The sequence below is a fragment of the Halictus rubicundus genome, unplaced genomic scaffold (assembly GCF_050948215.1).
Source record: "Halictus rubicundus isolate RS-2024b unplaced genomic scaffold, iyHalRubi1_principal scaffold0254, whole genome shotgun sequence".
In the NCBI taxonomy this organism is placed as follows: Eukaryota; Metazoa; Arthropoda; class Insecta; order Hymenoptera; family Halictidae; genus Halictus; species Halictus rubicundus.
In genome coordinates, this window is record NW_027488795.1 from 209765 (window position 1) to 223181 (window position 13417).

Sequence of the window (13417 nt, forward strand, 5' to 3'; positions counted from 1 at the left end):
TGAGTAAATCTACAGAATTGTACGTAGATGGAACTTTTGCAGTAAGTATAGTAATACCGTTATAAATCTGCTATAACATCCTCCTTTTATACTTTAACATTAGATATAACATTTATTATAATAGTTATATTGTATGTTTGACTGAAACATTTTTACATTTGTTATCTTTAAGTTTAAAAATTCCACATTATATTCTTGAATCTATAATGCTGACATTTATTCTGTGCATTGTTCCTGATTGGTCAGTTTTTCATTAATAACTAATACCTAAAGTCGTACTGAACATTTTGGTAAATGAATGGTAAAGTTGTTCAGAATCATATCTTAGTTAGTAATCAATTTTTGTAATCAAGTCCAATAATTTCATCTGAAAACTATATATGTCGTAAGTCCAAAATGTGTATATGTCATAGTACGTTATGTAATATTTGTTTTCTTAGGTCTTACCGAAGAAACCCCACATAGTACAGCTGTACACAGTTCACATACGCTACATGGATAATGTAAAACATAATTTGCATTAGTTTTATATATTAAAATGAGTTCAATATTATGAGATGATTTTTTTAGGGTATTGCGACTCTACTTATTCTATGCGAAAAACGAACAGCTACTTTATATACTGCCATATGGGAAAAAATAATTAATATAATACCCAATTTGCCAAACACTATAAAGTTTATAATGAGCGATTATGAAACAGCAGCTGTTAAAACCTTAAGCAAGTTATTTCCCAGTGCAGATATGCATGGCTGCTGGTTCCATTATTGTCAGGTTTGTAATGCTATTTATAATACATTTACTTGTATTAACACAATTCTAGTTTTCTGTTTATATATTGTAGGCTGTTCTTCGAAAGTGGCGTAAGCTTGGATTAAATAGTGCTCCTCATACTGTTGTACATATGGCAATGTCTTTGCCTTTAATACCTGCTATAAAATTTGAACAAGGTTTGTCAATTATTCAAAAAGAAGCAGATATTGCATCCAGCAAGTTTCCGGGTATTCTTTTGTTTATGACCTATATGAGACGTACTTGGTTAAACATAGCATCGCAAGTCAGCGTGCACAATTGTCCAGTACGTACGAATAATATTGCAGAATCATTTCACAACATTGCATGTCAAAAACTGGGGAAACAAAATATTAATATTTGGGCATTTTTAGGTACAGTATTTTTTACTTTTATTGTTTATTATACACATAAAATTAATTTTTGATAAGTGGCATGAATTTATTTATAATTTAGTGACTATACTTAATTTATTCTTTATGTTATTCTACATATACAGAGGTTTATATATAATTAAATGTTATTACATTTTTAGAAAAAGTAAAAGATCTGCTTATTAACCAAGAGCTTGACTTGAGTCGATTGCAAAATGGTATAGCATCTCGAAGACGTCGTACAAATGCTAATATTAATCATAGAAAAGAAATAACAAGTGCTCAAGAAGAATATAATGCTGGAAGGTATGTGTCTTTTTCTCTAGTTCCAACTGTTTACTATTTGTTACTAACATGTTTACTATTTGTCCATATACATATATGTATGTGTATTTTACATTTGAATGTATATGATTTTTAGATTATCTTTAGAAGAATTTTTAAATATGTTTACTCATAATGAAAAAACTTTTCAAATTAATAAAGTTATCACATTGGCAAGTATGTAGCTTATATATCTTATGTCTTCGCATAGAAGATATTCCATACAATTAACATGTTTTTCTTGTACAGATGAAGATAGTAATAATGAGATTGAAGATATCAATTATTTTGATATAAGTTATGGACCGGTGGAGAAAGGTAAATAAATTTGCTTTATTATATAGTACGTACAACCTGCAATATAAATACGACATATTATTCAAAATAATATATATTATTAGCAGAACGAGTGCATAAAAAAGATAGAAGAACGTTACCAAATACGGCTTTGACATCATCGGGTTCTCTGAAAACAAAAGACACAAAAGTTACAGGTAATTTCATATGTTTTTTTGTTAGCATAAAAGAATTAATTTATTTTTCACTTGTTGCGTTTTTATGAACTCAATGCTATTTCCTGATATAAAATAATTTATAAAGTTTAATATTTGTAGAAAATTATCTCAACGAACCCCAGCAATGTATTTTACACAGCAGCATAGTAAATATACAAAGTGCACAAAATCTCCATGACAAATTTGACAGCAATCATATTGACGGTAATTTATTTGACTTTACATATCTGTATCCTATATAGAGCCAAAGTGTACTATAACCAGGTAGAACCTATAAGGGGGTAGTATACCTTCAGATTTTTACTAGAAAGGAACTGGAATCTTATGAGATTTTAGGTCGAAACATGAGTCTGCGCCATGTCGTTGTTTGAGCTTATAAGATCATATTTTGAGCTGGGTGAGGGCTCATTCTATAGAGGAAGGTTAAATACCGCGCTCATCATATTATATTATTTTTTGATATAGTACATGCAAATTGTGTTCTTTAAAATGTCACAAATAAATAGTACATACCATTTTAAAAAAGTGCATCCACAATTGCTAAATGTATAATTGGATGGAAAAAGTCTATGAGAAATTAGACTTTCCCACACTATTTAATTTTCTTTTCTATAAAATGTGGCACTAACGATTCTCAATATATAATTCATCCCAATTGAGTGGGACGTCCTGTATACTATATATTAACAATCCAATTTATATTTTTCTAGATGATGACATTTATGAAATTCTTGAAGATAGATTTTGGTATGATAAAACGGAAAATCAAGTCAATAATGATAATAATAATCGAAAAGAAGATATTAGAGAACATAAAGAAGGGTATTGCATAATCTGCTTTGTTAAGAAAGCAACACAAGTTTGCGTTCCATGTGGTCATCTTGCATGCTGCATGATATGCATCATGCGACTAGAGTGTAATAGATGTCCCACATGTAATGATAATTTTAATACACATGTGACACTGCGCCTTCCATGATACATATATATATAACTTATCGTTGCTGAGATGTTTGACTGTTTTCATGAAGCCTTATAATGACGCTTTTCATGAGCCTTTATGCCACATTTGACGTAGTGAGCATATCCTCTAATACGTCCCAGAATGAATCTAAGGGAATGAACACAGTCAAGTATCTCAGCAACGGTAAGTTTTTAGACAAATATACTTTAGTATTTTTATACTCAGGATACGCCAGAAGGATCGAGATTTAGTTAACGTCGAGTTAACAGTCGATTTAGTTAATAGTCTTTATCTAATCTTTATTCAACATCAGTGTACATTTGTTTCTGACTATCATTTTCCAGTGAAATACAGTTATTTATTAGTAGATCCATACGTTCTAGTTTCAACATTTATACAGTCCACTCCACTTACTTTCAAATTCAACCGTTTCTCATTCATCCAGTTCTTCCAATTTCCATTCACTCTCTCTTTTAGCGATCCTAAAATGTAACAATGGTTTTTTGCAATTATCTCGGAAATTAAGTCCGAGCGATGGGCAGATGTGTAAAAAGTTGTTCAGCCCGACACATAAAAAAGATCTGCTACACTTTAATTTCGAAGTTTTTCTAAAATTATACGCGGCTGACGAAGGTCGATGTTCTTGTTGACTAGTTCTTTTACTGTAAAAGAATTTTTTCTTTTGATTGAATAAGAATTAAATATTTCTAACAATATACTATTAAAAAAATTCAAGGAACACTGAATTGTGGCCTACTTTTCATTTCAAATATGATACGAGGATGAAAAAATAGGATATACTTCTATTTGCAAAGTTATCTCAAAACAAGTAATTCTTCACATTTTGTAAGCTCCATACGACAGAAAAGGGTAATTTTAATTATTCTAAAAAAATCTAAAAGTAGAAAATCTACATATTAGTATTTGCAACATATACATATATGCTATTGGAAGACAAATCGGTGTCTCAAAGCTATGTCTAATATTATGTGAGAGAGAAAGGCATTGTTTACAATTAGTGTTGAGATAAAATCAATAAAGTAAATGTTCTCATCGATATTTAGTATTCCTTCAATTTTCTCATATTGTATGTCCAGATGGTTTAATTTAAATTGTACCTTTATCTTGTATTACTTTTTTCGTACGTTTTTTCCTCACTTGGACTTGTATTTTTCGAACTGTTCTTAAATTTATTGAATTAGTAGCACATTCAGAACATATTTCTGGAGAACCTGCAGAAACAAACACAAACAATTTGAACATGTATGTTTGTATCCCTTTAATGTACTTACTAACGGTAAATATAGACAAAGAGGGACCCAGCTCCAATGACCTTCACCTTCTCATATGTTGTCAAGGTCATAGTCCGAACTTATCCCGCGCACTTACTGCGCGTTGGTAATTAGGTTAGTAAAACAAATACTCACAATAATTGTAGAGATTGTAATTAGGGAAAGGACATAGGGAATAATTGACATTTAATGTCGTTTCTCTTTTTACAGGTAAGCTTTGTAAATAGTTGTAAATAAGAACATGAAAAATAAAATTTAAAAAATCTCTTTTTACAGGAGAAACTCAATTCTGTTATTATTCCTGTCTTTACCTAATCACCCGGAGAATTCATTAGCATTATATGTATAGGAAGGAGTTGTTCAAAATGTTGACCTTAACAACATATTTCAAGGGCAACGCAATCGGAACTAGGTCACCATTTGTGTGTGTGTGTGTGTGTGTGTGTGTGTGTGTGTGTGTGTGTGTGTGTGTGTCTATATGTATTTACAATACCTTGTGCTAATCTACATTGGGTTTTATTGGCGATTTCATTTCGCGATCCTTGGCCTTCCTCAACTACAGTTGCACCCACTGAATTGTTAACACAGTCAAGATAAGTGTCTGGAAAGTCTTTAAAAAATTATTATTGGAGATACATTTACCAGTAATTATGAAAGTGGGAGAGTCCCCATTTATTCATATTTATCGTACCATGTGTTAACCTACATTGCGTTTTATTGGCGATTTCATTTCGCGATTCTTGGCCTTCCTCAACTACAGTTGCACCCACTGAATTGTTAACGCAGTCAAGATAAGTGTCTGGAAAGTCTTTAAAAAATTATTATTGGAGATACATTTACCAGTAATTATGAAAGTGGGAGAGTCCCCATTTATTCATATTTATCGTACCATGTGTTAACCTACATTGCGTTTTATTGGCGATTTCATTTCGCGATTCTTGGCCTTCCTCAACTACAGTTGCAACCACTGAATTGTTAGCACAGTCAAAATAAGTGTCTGGAAAGTCTTTAAAAAATTATTATTGGAGATACATTTACCAGTAATTATGAAAGTGGTGTAATAAAAAAATTGTTTTCAATAATTTTATTAATAATATTGAAATATAGAGAGAAATATTGAAAAATAAGAAACACACTTAATTTTTGTATATTTTGACTTGCACCTTTTTCATAATTTAACTTTCTACATTAATAATAATTGCAATACTTTACCTTCATTCCCGTACATTATTATCTTGTTGCCCTTATAAAAAGATAATAAGTATTCCTTTCAAGTTAACCTATTTAAACACCAGGCTACGTATAAACATCTTTTATAAGGAAACATTCTTACAATATAAATGGGCAATTCCACTCCAAGTGGAAACAAAATTCCATTACTTGTTCGTCGATACAGTTTAACCTTTTTTAGTTATGAAAGTCGAAATTTGATGAATACTATTTTTAAAATATTATAACTGAAAAAATGTTAGAAATACCAACATTAAGTGTGTGAAGTTATAAAGTTTAACCAAGAGAATGTAACATACGGCTATGTCCTTTTTAATTATTATAAACAATATTTTTGTTTTTCAAAATTTGAAATAACCTTGAGGAGCAGAATTTTAACAGGATTCTTCTGAATAGTCTTCACATTTCCAGCTGGTAGATTAATGATTGTCAAAGGTACCAAATTTCAACTTTACGCATGACTTGACTGTGAGTCAAACCAACACACTTTTCTATGGGCTATATACTAAACTCTAAGTCATATGCAACGTTGAACTGTAGTAACTTTGACAATTATTAATGCTCTTGCCTGAAACTTGCACAACATTAAGAAGACCGTTTGATGCTGCAGGCTCATATTTTCTTAAGAAGTACATATATATTCAACTTCTGACCCTTTGTTATATGTCCGCGATTGATCCTTGGGTGATCTTTCGGACTTGTGATGTTTTTGCACTGCGAGGTGCCCGCTAATCAACTAGTCCTAGTTCGAAGGACCACCTTCCTTGATCGGAAGGAAATGAACTAAGGGTGCAAGTATAGGTTTAAAACAAACTATATTTCGACTATGGTGCGAGAAAGCTGCTGGAAGGAGCTAAACCCGTCGAGGCTACAAACTAGATAACTAAGGAACTGTACTGCGCTAGTTTGACTTCCAGAGCGATCTGACTGGGAGAACACGAGTTACAAAAAATCTAAGCTCGGTTCTCCCCACTACGCTAAAGTCTCAACCCTACTTCGGGGGTTTGGTGGGAGGATCTAGGGGCTGAGTGCTTGAGACAGGCCCAGGGCTCGCCAAGGCCACACATCCTTGGCGACCGAACCCTGGGTTTTTCCAGACATCTGCAAATCATTCGAGCTGTATTCTCAAGCACCCGGACGCGTTGATTCTAAGGGCGAAGGAATTTAAGTGTTTTATGGCAGGGAACTGCATCGAAGAGACCCAGGCACGGACGGCAACACCATTGAACCATGTGGCGATGACAGGCCCATCGCCGTAGCCAAACTACCAAAGTCACGTACTGGGCCTGCTGCAGAGCATCAAGACCCCTGCCATAAAACATCGCCCAACGCGAGCCCCTACATACCGCCCACCTTGAACTGACCAAGTTCAATCGCAAAAAACCCCAACGGCTCAGGTAGAAATGCTAACTAAAATTTGATCTATACAATGATAGCCGTGGTAAACGCAAGAACCCAAAAACGAAGAACAAAATAAGACGTGACTAAGAAACGCAAGTGAATGTACAATTGATCTAAGACAAAAAGGACAACTAATTAAACTAAGACAACTAAGCTAAACGCAAGGCAAACCACTATGTACAACTATTCACAGGAGAATCACATAACAACAAAATATAAAACAAAACAAACACCAAATGCAGTTCACGCGGATTCGGACACTGAGTGTTCCTCCGCGACAGGCAGCAAACATATCTTAGCAACTGGCCTCTTGAGAGTTCCCGTTGCTGTGCGAATGGATAGCACTCTCGATATGCCATCCTGGCCTGGGTGCAGCTCTAAAATGCGGCCCAATGCCCATTTCATCGGCGGAAGATTGTCCTCCTTGATCAGGACCATCGCGCCGACACTTGGACCACCGGGAGGGTCGGACTTCCATTTCTGACGCTGTTGCAACCCATGCAAATAATCTCGCTGCCATCGCTTCCAGAAATGCTGGATCATCTGCTGTAATAGCTGAAACCGGCTAAGTCGATTCTGAGTGATGTGGGCCAGATCGGCCTGTGGAAGCGCCGTCAACGCCTCTCCCACAAGGAAGTGACCAGGTGTCAAAGGATTTAGATCAGATGGATCTGGAGACAAGGGATGCAATGGACGGGAATTGAGGCAGGCTTCAATTTGCGTCAACACCGTGTACAACTCTTCGAAGGTGAGCTTCTGCTCGCCTATTACGCGTTTCATATGTGTTTTGATGGAACGAATCCCTCGCTCCCACAGTCCACCAAAATGTGGAGCACGCGGTGGGATGAAATGCCACTCTATTCCGTCCTGGGCCAATGCCCCTAGCACCCTATCGTGGTGTGATCGGGAGGACAGCAAAACTCCTAAATCTCTTAACTCGTTACGAGCGCCAACAAAATTTGTGCCGTTATCGGAGTAGATAGCTTGACACCTACCCCGGCGCGAAATGAATCTATGAAGGCAATTCAAAAATGCGTCGGTGGTCAAATCTACGGCAAGCTCGATGTGTACCGCCTTTGTGACCATGCATATAAATAGACAAACGTAGGCCTTTCTGGCCGTGCGGGCGCGACCGCGATCAACAATGAGGAAGGGGCCGGCATAATCCACGCCACAGGTAGCGAAAGCGCGAGCAGGGGTGACGCGATCCGCAGGTAAATTACCCATCTGAGGTTGCGTGCTCAACGGATTTGAACGAAAACATTTGATGCAACTCCGTAGTACTTTCCTGGTGACGCGTCTACCGGATACTAACCAGTATCTCAAATGCAAGGACGCGAGCGTTTGCTGGCACCCAGCGTGCAGCAATCTCAAATGCTCGCGTCGTACCAGCAAAGCTGCCAGTGGACCCGAATTTGGAATGATAATCGGGTGTTTCTGATCGAACGCCACCGGAGCGTTCTGGAGGCGTCCGCCCACCCTGATGATCCCGTGATCATCAAGGAATGGGTGCAAGGCAAGCAGCGAGCTATCTCTACCTATAGGCTTTCCTGCCTTCAACTGACGCATCTCCTTGACAAAGGAGTGCTCTTGCACGGCTCTAATTACTATTTGTTCCGCCGATGCGATTTCAGCTACGGACGGAGGATGAAAATGCTCGCTCTGAGAATCTTTGCTATTCCGCTTGCGTCGAGCGTTACCAATGAATCTACAAATGTAGGCCACGATTCGAAGCAACTTGTTGTAACATGAATGCCGCGCTGCTAAAACTGATGCTAGTGGCTCACTATGGACCGTAGCGGCTAACTGTACGATCTTTATCGGTCGTTCTTCCGGGACCTCGATCACAGCTGACTCAGAGTGAGGCAATTCCTTATTGTCCGAAACCAACCAAGCTGGACCATGCCACCAAGGCTCGCTAATTTTTATAGAAGACAAAGTTGCGCCGCGGGATAGAAGGTCTGCAGGATTGTCGGCTGATGCTATATGAGCCCATTTACTAGATGGTGTCAACGATTGTATTTCGGCAGTTCTGTTGGCTACGAAGGTTTTCCACCTGCACGGTCTATCCCTCAGCCAAGCTAACACTATTTGGCTATCGGTCCAACAATACTCGCGGTTTGGATGAATGCGCAGCGATTCCCGTACCTTTGCCATTACCTGCGCTAATAAAACGGCCCCGCACAGTTCTAATCGCGGCAAACTAACGGTTTTTAGAGGTGCCACGCGCGACTTTGCACATAACAGCGATGCGACCCAGGGTCCATTGTCCATCCTCGAGCGCAGGTAGACGGCAGCCCCGTAAGCCCGTTCTAACGCGTCCGAGAAACCGTGCACCTCCCATTCTAAGTAAGACTGCAACACCCGCCGAGGAATATGCAAGGAAGACATTTCCTGCACTTCGCTTCTGAAGGCGAGCCATTGGGAATGAAGATTCTGCGGAAGACTTTCATCCCAACCTATTCTAATTTGCCAAAGCTCTTGCATGAAGAGCTTGGCCCTAACTATTATTGGACCGATAAGCCCTAGAGGGTCGAAAATCTGCGCTATTTCCGAGAGAACATAGCGCTTGGTGACTCTAGGAAACGCGCGATAACTGTTACTATATCCCAATTCGTCAGTGGACACGGACCACAAAAGGCCTAACGTCTTCGAATCTCTATCCGCCGCCTTGAATTCTAGACTTCGTGTCTCACCATCGACGGGATCAAATGTTCTAGGGTAGTTGCTAGCCCACTTTCTCAACGAAAAGCCGGCTTGTGCTAATACCCGACTCAAAGATTCGCGTAATGCTAGCGCCTGGTCAAGGGTTTCACAACCGGTCAACAGGTCATCGACATAGAAATCCTTCAGAATTGCCTCACTGGCCGCAGGTGCTGACCGCGCGCAGTCCTTGCCTACCTGCTGTAAGGTGCGCGTTGCTAAATATGACGCCGAGGCCGTGCCATAGGTTACGGTATTCAAAGAATAGGTGCTTATGCCCTCGTCTTCGCTAAAACGCCAAAGGATTCTTTGATACCTGCGATCCTGTTCCCGTACTACTACCTGCCTATACATTTTCGCTATGTCGGCAGACAAAACAATTTTATGACTACGGAATCTGACTAAAATACTAAATAGATCCTCTTGTACCGGCAATCCTACAAGCTGCGTATCGTTCAGGGAAACGCCTGTGGAAGTCTTCGCGGAGCCATCGAAAACGACGCGAAGCTTGGTGGTCGTGCTATCCTCCTTTAGTACCGCATGATGCGGCAATATAAAGCTCTTCCCGACCCCAGCTACATCCTTCGCGTCTAATTTGGTCATGTGACCCAACTCTAGGTATTCGCGAAGGAAATCCCTATACTGTTTACCGAATTCAGGGTTCCGCCTAAACTTACGCTCCATATTCAACAAGCGCCGTTCCGCTTGATGTCGCGATTCGCCTAATTCCTGAACCCGCTCGTTGAACGGTATGCCGACAACGAAATGTCCCTTTTCATCGCGCGTGGTGTTTTCCTTGAAATGTTTTTCGCACGGATCACTATTTTCTACGGCACCGATGGTTCCAATCTCCTCCACTTCCCAGAATCGCGATACGCTCTTCTCAAGCTGAGCGTTCGTTACCAAATGACACGCGCGAAAACCCTTTCCATGAGTATTCCGATTGGGCCAAGCCATACTACCGCCCAACACCCACCCGAGTCGCGTTTTCTGCCACATCAAATTGCCTATTCCGACCTTTATCTGACCAACGCAGAGTAGGTCCCAAAACAGGCACGCGCCAATCAACAAATCGACCCGGTCCGATGTGTGAAAATGGGGATCCGCGGGAATGACTCCGGCAGGTATCGGAATATTTACTCTGTTGAGAGGAATGTTCGGCATTTCCTCGGTAATTTTCTCGATAACAAGGCACGACAAGTTAGCCTTGAAATCGGCACGACTAGACGAGATGCGTAGCTGTGCCGTGGAGCGAATCGGATTTTTGACTCGTCCCAAACCACCGACCACTGTTTCGACGGCCCGACGAGGCAGCAAAATTTTATCGCAAAATTCCCGAGTAATGAAATTTGCTTGGGACCCCACATCTAATAACGCGCGACATTTATGGCTATTTCCCTTACTATCTAATACGTAAACTAACGCGGTTGAAAGCACCGTGCTTTCGGCAGCTACGTCGGCCGAATTTGCTATGGACGATTGCGCGACATGAGACGTAGTCGGCACTGAGCCTTCTTCACTATCATCAGCGATTGCATCCTCCCTATGTAGCAAGGTGTGATGCTTTCTGCTACATTTTCGACAATTTCCACGAGTGCATGCCTTGATACTATGCCCCGGAGATAGACAATTGAAACATAAATGAGAGCGTTTGACCGCGGCATGTCTTTCCGAAAATGGCATGGCTTGCCATTTCGCACAATGTTGCAGCGTGTGGTCCCCGTCGCATACCACGCATTTGCTGGACTTGCTTGCGACGTGGGAAGCTATCGCGTAAGACCTATTTGCACCTTCGCGCGGTTTACTTAATTTTGGACGCTCGATCGAGATGCCGCTGCCGGACGGTCTATTTGCGTCTTTTCGCGATAAATACTGCGCCCGCTGTTCTAAAAACGAGGTGAATTCGCTAAACTTCGGCAGTGCGTGCGAATCCATCACACGTTTCTCCCATTCATCGAGGGTGACGCTATCTAAACCCTTCGCTAAACATGCGCTGATGAGCGCGTCCAAGATTTCTTGCGGTTTTAGCAGAGATTCAAGAGCGCGTAAATTGTTTACTACGGTGTCGATTAGCTCGCTAAGTGCCCTGCTATTTTGCCGCCTAACTGGCTCGATGTCTAACAACGAACTTATATGGTGAGCCACTAATGCCTTTGGATCATCGTATCGTTCCTTCAGTCGCGCCCAAGCTAATTTGAAGTTCACTGCTGAGACGCTAAAAGAATCTATGACTCGCCTAGCAGAGCCCGATAATGATGCGGCTAAATAATTGAAACGATCAATGTCCGTAAGCCTATCCGAGTCATTGACCAAAGAGCTAAATGTGTCCCTAAAACGAATCCACTGACCTACATCGCCATCAAAATTTGGCAATTTTATGACCGGTAGACGCGCCGCGGGGAATGAATCCGACGGCAACGGTGTAGCGGTATTTGCCGACGATGGGCTTGGAACAGATTCACCGCGAACCTGTATCAACCGAGTTTCGGCGGCAGAGATCGCTCGGAAATAATTTTCCTCAAACTGTTCGCGCTCAGCGAATTGAGCTTCCTCATGTGGTGTGTCCATGACGGCGGCTTCTATCTGCGATTGGACTACATCGAACTTTCCGTAAAGACTTTCGTTTGCCCGAACGCGTTTCTCGAATGCGATCACGTCCGCGCTAATGTCCGCTGACTCTACAAATTTCCTAAATATCGTCAGTCGGGCCTTTAACGTTCCGCGCTCGGTGACTAGAGATTTTACCGCGTCCATGTTGTACACGATTAAAGAACACAAACTAAAACACAAGGAAACGACTTACGGACCAGACGGGAGTGGATCAGCGTTGCCAACCAGCTTCAGTGGATCTCCTCGAGGATGCTCGTTGTCCCGGCAGGCGACGATACGTCCAGGCTCGTGAAACAACCAAATGCCTTCCTCGTAGAATCCCTCGAACGATGACAAATAGCCTCCGTGGTCAGCACGCTCTGCCGCAATCCTGGTCCAAGATGATGACTATGGTAGCCCTTGAAGATGCACGCCGCTTGCTGCTATTACGTCCAGGGGGGTGGTGAACGTAGTTGTCACAACACTGGCGCCTCACTGGATGTGCAAGTCGGTGGCCAAGGCTTCCAAAGGCTCAGATTCCTTGCTGGGATGGTGTCCCCGAATGTATCGAATCCGGCTCGATAGGACCAATGTTATATGTCCGCGATTGATCCTTGGGTGATCTTTCGGACTTGTGATGTTTTTGCACTGCGAGGTGCCCGCTAATCAACTAGTCCTAGTTCGAAGGACCACCTTCCTTGATCGGAAGGAAATGAACTAAGGGTGCAAGTATAGGTTTAAAACAAACTATATTTCGAATATGGTGCGAGAAAGCTGCTGGAAGGAGCTAAACCCGTCGAGGCTACAAACTAGATAACTAAGGAACTGTACTGCGCTAGTTTGACTTCCAGAGCGATCTGACTGGGAGAACACGAGTTACAAAAAATCTAAGCTCGGTTCTCCCCACTACGCTAAAGTCTCAACCCTACTTCGGGGGTTTGGTGGGAGGATCTAGGGGCTGAGTGCTTGAGACAGGCCCAGGGCTCGCCAAGGCCACACATCCTTGGCGACCGAACCCTGGGTTTTTCCAGACATCTGCAAATCATTCGAGCTGTATTCTCAAGCACCCGGACGCGTTGATTCTAAGGGCGAAGGAATTTAAGTGTTTTATGGCAGGGAACTGCATCGAAGAGACCCAGGCACGGACGGCAACACCATTGAACCATGTGGCGATGACAGGCCCATCGCCGTAGCCAAACTACCAAAGTCACGTACTGGGCCTGCTGCAGAGCA

At 41.2% G+C, this 13417-nt stretch overlaps 3 long non-coding RNA genes across 5 annotated transcripts; 1 reads left to right on the plus strand and 2 right to left on the minus strand.

Moving 5' to 3' along the window:
* The first annotated feature begins 1754 nt into the window (after window positions 1-1754).
* LOC143364083 (uncharacterized) lies at window positions 1755-3216 on the plus strand. Of its 3 annotated transcripts, none has more exons than XR_013083982.1 (4): window positions 1755-1808; window positions 1892-1984; window positions 2105-2880; window positions 3158-3216. It is a non-coding gene; the product is annotated as an uncharacterized LOC143364083 (long non-coding RNA). The 3 variants fall into 3 exon arrangements; XR_013083981.1 differs by lacking the exon at window positions 1755-1808 and having other exon boundaries at window positions 1845-1984; window positions 2105-2209; window positions 2716-2880; XR_013083980.1 differs by lacking the exon at window positions 1755-1808 and having other exon boundaries at window positions 1845-1984.
* On the minus strand, window positions 1765-2173 carry LOC143364084 (uncharacterized). The gene is made up of 3 exons (XR_013083983.1): window positions 2123-2173; window positions 1928-1956; window positions 1765-1844 (listed from the first exon to the last, which is right to left on the minus strand). It is a non-coding gene; the product is annotated as an uncharacterized LOC143364084 (long non-coding RNA).
* Window positions 3217-3494: 278 nt separating the features above from the next.
* On the minus strand, window positions 3495-4830 carry LOC143364082 (uncharacterized). The gene is made up of 3 exons (XR_013083979.1): window positions 4755-4830; window positions 4088-4201; window positions 3495-3631 (listed from the first exon to the last, which is right to left on the minus strand). It is a non-coding gene; the product is annotated as an uncharacterized LOC143364082 (long non-coding RNA).
* Between the last annotated feature and the right edge of the window lie 8587 nt (window positions 4831-13417).